The following is a 5,162-nucleotide window of genomic DNA, read 5'->3' on the forward strand; positions in this document are numbered from 1 at the left end:
AAAATCTATTCCTTTTTTCTCCTCAGACTGTGCCTCCCTCATATATCTGTTTATTTTTCATATTTCAAAGTTTCCCTTAGTTTAAGTGACTGTTTTCATCAGGCTAATCCATGAAGTTGATCATGATGAGAGAAAACTTCTCTTTTACCATCATGTCACTTAGGGTTTTCATCTTTCTTTATTTTAAGTCCTTTATTGTTTCCATAAATTTTCAATTTTATTAATGAACTATGGGAAATTATTACTTTCAAACAATTTCCTTCATTATCCTGCTTAGCTTCTGAATCTTAGGTTTGGTTTGGTTTGTTGTCTAGGACTTCATCATTTCCACAGATTTTAAAAGTTTCATTGATGAACTGTAGAAAACATATTACTTTCCAGCCGCTTCCTCCATAATCTTGCTTGACTTCTAGATCTTAGATTTTTGTTTTGTTTTGGATTGGGGAGAGAAGGTTCAATACTTTATTGTTCCCACAAATTTTGGGAGGTTCATTGATGCAGTTTCCTTTCAGCAGTTTCCTTGGTAATCCTGCTTAACTTCTGGATTTTGGTTCTTGCAGACAAATCACCGTATTTCTCCCTTATATGAAAATCATTCTTTCCTCCATAACATTTTTAGGACTTGCCTTTATTTAGGAAGCTGTTCCAAACCGTTTTTAATTCTGAAAGAGTTGCCTCATTTATGCAATAGTAACTGAACCCTGGACTTCTCTACGATGCACATTTATTATGGCAGAAAATGCTGAAATGATTCCTGGGGTATGGTTTAAGTGGTCATTTCCATCAGGCTAATTCATTAAATTGGTCACAATAGGGGGAAAGCTCCCTTTTGCTATCAGGTCATTTGGAGTTTTCATCTTAACAAGATTCCTTATATGCAGGTTCATAATAGTGTCAGTCATTTTGACTTCCTTCAAAGACTGTGTTACTCTAATTCCTTTTTTACCATGTCCAATTTATTCAGCTTAGATGCAACAGAATAAAGAGCAGTGTGGCGTATCACCCTGTAGACCCTAGATTTGAATTAGAAACATGTTCTGTTGTTCCCAGAACACAGAATGTGGACCAATAAGAGGGATTTGCAAAGAGGGATGTTAGGAAAGACAGTATATCCTAACAATTAGGACTCTCCAAAAGGGAAATGAGCTGCTTCAGGAGAGGGCAATTTGTCCTTCACTAAATGTCACTTGGGCACCTAGATAATACAATGGATAGAGTGCCAGACCTGAAGTCAAGGGAGATTCATCTTCCTGAGTTTGAATCTGGCCATTAGCTAAATGACCCTGGACAATCCTGTTTGCCTCCATTTTTTCCTCTGTAAAATGAACCAGAGAAAAAAATGGCAAATCACTCTAACATCTTTGCCAAGAAAAACCCAAATAGGGTCATGAAGAGTAAGACATCTCTGAAACAACTGGATGACAACAACAAAATGTCATTAGGTCCTTTTTTTGAAGACATTTAGTGAGAGGCAAACTGCCATATCCTAAGGGAGTTTTCTGCCACATAGAGGGATGTTTAGAAGGAATTGAACAACCTCTGAAACTCCCTGACTTTGTAAAGCAAATGTAGACTTTGTTTTCCTTGTGGTGATCACTGCCCACTAGGGAACAACGTGGTACCTCAAGACTAAATGATCATCAGAAAACACCAGCACCGTGAACTCCAAAATCATATCTACCATATTTTAGCTCAGAGATGAGCTCTTGATGTCTCAGTTTCCTTATCTCCAAAACCAGGGTGATAATATTATTTCTACTTTACAAAGCTACTGGGAAATACAGCCATCCACAATGATAATGAGTAGCCTGGCATGATCAAAGTCTTCCTATCAATTTTCCAGGATGAAGAAGCAGCCAACCTGAGGCTTCACAAGAATCACTCCACAGGAGCCTTTGCAGGACCAACTCTTGTTGGCAAGTGTGCCACCCATGGCGGGAAAGAAGAAGCCCAGGGAACAGTGATGGACTCTTCTACCCTGCACTGTAAGCACTGTATTTCTCAGGATTCCCCACCCTGCAACACAAAGGGCACCAAGGACAGGCATGGGGGCATCCCACCACATACAGTACCGTGGCTGCCTGGGGAATCCTCCCGGACATGAGCTGGAAGAGAGTCTGCAGGGGATCATTGAGAGCCAAAGAGCTGATGAAGCTGAGGACAAACAAGAGAACTGTAATCAATCCACTGTTTGGAATCACAGACCAAGTGGAGGAAATGCTGTTTGTTCACTTCAGACACAGGGGAAAAAAGCAATTTTCAGCTTTTCAAGATGCTACATTTATGAAAATAAGAGCTTTTTTCTGCTGCAAACCATGGATCACCCCAACAATATGAATATTATTAGTAATATATTAATAACAACAATAATAATTTGCATAGCACTTTAAGGTTAACAAAACACTTAAATAGGTTATTTCATGTGATTCTAATAACAACCCTATGAAGTAGGTGTTATAATTGTCCCCATTTTACAGATGAGGAAACCAATTCTAGTTCATCCAGTATCATATACCCTCTTAAGAGAACTATCTGCCTGGAATTTCTCCTCTTTGGCATTGAGTCCTGAGCCACTTTTTTGAATCATGTAATTTCATGCCAAGAACCACTTCTCATCCTCTGAATAGCAGGCTCCCTAAGCCAGAAATCTCTCAATTCTTCAAGCTCCATCTTGTGGTTCTTCTGCAAAGCAGTCCTCACCCTCCTCCTCCTCAGCCACCCATCAACCACTGACTGTTTCTACGCTTTTTGGGCCAAATTATAGGTCCTGATGTAGATTTTTTCACCCCTCTTTCTTATCTCATCACAAGCATAAAGCTGCCCAAGCTTGTAATTCTGCACTCACAAGCACTAAATGACCATTATCAATAAGCAAAGAGGCGTGGAGCAGAGACCAGAAATTATCCTACTGATGACAAACTGCAGAAAATGCTTAACAAGGATATAATAAGGTCTATGGCTGATTTGAGATTTAAGGATATTCTGTGGGAGATATTTTTCACAATTCACTGGGTCCCATCAAAAAGCAATGGCCCAAAACAAAGAGCTGAATCAGCGACCAGCCTGCAAACATGGGAGTGGTGGGATGCTCATCATTAATACCCCAAAAGGAATTATTTCCCAGAAGAGCATCTCTTTTTTTTTTTAATATTGCCCTGATTTTTGGAGGTTGAAACTCTTTTAATGATATCGTTTTGGAACTTTTCATCCCTTTGAATTTCTCTGACATAAGGCAAAGCTATCCCTGATCCTATATGACAGTCGGGAAAACTGAGGTCTGGGGCAATAAAGTGATTTAAAAGTGTAGATGCTAATATGACAATCACTAGATCTTAAAGAAATATTACAAATAATCCCTTCTTTTTTTCTTAAAACCTTACCTTCTGCCTTAGTAATAATTTAAAAGAGAAGAACAGCAAGGGCTAGTGTGTAATTAGAAATTTTGTACCCCTGAACTACATTACCCAGAATCCTTGTCCCTTCCACCACATTGCGTCCTCATGTGTTGTTTATAAGGTGTTGTGCCTCTGCCCTCGCCCTCTCTTCTCTGGCCACCTCAGCTAGGTTAGCTCCCTCTTTACTCTAGCTTTTTATTTTCCTTTACTTCAAGTTATTATGAATAAATCTTATTAAATATAAGACTTGGAGGTGTTGTATATTAATTTTTAAGCTCCCATCTCCAGGTCTGGCTCTCTATCTACTTCTCCATGTGCATTATTATTTCTTGGAATACTGAATTCTCTCCTCTTACCCTACCACACACACACACACGCACACACATACACACACACAATCTCATAGGTAGGAAAGTACCATGACTGGCAAACACAGGTTACCACCTACCCACTCATCACCCAGCTGTACGTCCTCGGGTCCATCTTGCTCGATAAAAAGAGTGCATGGCCCCACAGATGGTTCCTCATGGCCCATTCCAGAGCTTCCTAAAATCAAGAACGTATCTGGATCAGAATCAACCTATTTGACAAACTTTACCAAAAAATGGTATTTCTTTGCTTGGGGGTTATTCACCAGACTCAGGGTGAGACAGTTATATGGAACAGTGCCTGGAGTAAAAGACTTGGAATCCAGAAGACCTGAATTTGAATCCTGCCTCAGATATCCCCTCGATAAATGATCTTGAGCAAGTCACTTAACTTCTCTGTGCCTCTCAGCTTCCTCTGTAAAATGGGAATAATAATGTTGCCTCTCTTACAAGGTTGGGGAGAATAATTAAATTGGTTTACATATGTAAAGTACTCTGTAAAGTCCAATGTTAGTTACTATTAGTAGTAGAACAAGGCATCAGGGCTTTTAGAACTTCACATATTGACATCAAAGTGAAAAAATTCTGCCTGGCACATAGTAGACAATAAATACTTGTTCCCACTCTTCATTCTGCCTCCCCTACATGAGCAAAAGGTGGGAATACATATAATCCATAGCATTTGGATAGTATTGTACAAATATATCATTTGAACCTCACAACAACCCTGAAAGGCAGGTGCTTTTATTATTCCATTTTTCTAGATGAAGAAACTGAGATGGGTAGAGTTCAGAGACTTGCCTAGTAAGTGTCTGAAACCAGATTTAAACTCAGGTCTTGCTGACTCCAGGCATGGTGCTCTATCCACTGAGCCGCCTGGCTGATTATTTCTTCTCCTCATTTGCTCCTCTTCAATCTCCACTCCTCAAGAACCAAGAGTCCATGAGGCTTTGTTTTTAAAGCCTGGCAAGCAGCTGGTGCCCAGTCTTCAAACTTAGCCAATTATAACATCCTTGACCTTAGCAAAAGCCAAAAATTATCTCTATGTCTAAGACTCGAGAAGTGGAGAAGGAAGTAACAGAGGGCTGTAACTGTAATCCCAATACTTAAACCTGCTCCTCAAACAATTGTACCAAAAATAGTATCCATGGGCCCTGACCCACAGAGACTGTGTTGATTTGTTAAATTAATAATGTATAAAGGCTGCATGCTCCAACAGCTACCAACAGGGATGATACTCACACCTCTCTAAGGCTGAATCAATCATGCCAATGACTCCATGAGAGAGGAAATATATCTAACTTTCCTTAAAATGTAGATTCATTCAACAAATATTTATTGAACAGTGGATGCGTGTAAGGCACTGGGCTCGTATTATTCATTATTTCCTTAATGCCAG

At 39.6% G+C, this 5,162-nt stretch overlaps 1 pseudogene; it reads right to left on the reverse strand.

Moving 5' to 3' along the window:
- Positions 1-489: 489 nt before the first annotated feature.
- On the reverse strand, positions 490-3,941 carry LOC123254264 (annotated as a pseudogene).
- Between the last annotated feature and the right edge of the window lie 1,221 nt (positions 3,942-5,162).

This window comes from Gracilinanus agilis, unplaced genomic scaffold (assembly GCF_016433145.1).
Source record: "Gracilinanus agilis isolate LMUSP501 unplaced genomic scaffold, AgileGrace unplaced_scaffold18777, whole genome shotgun sequence".
Taxonomy (NCBI): Eukaryota; Metazoa; Chordata; class Mammalia; order Didelphimorphia; family Didelphidae; genus Gracilinanus; species Gracilinanus agilis.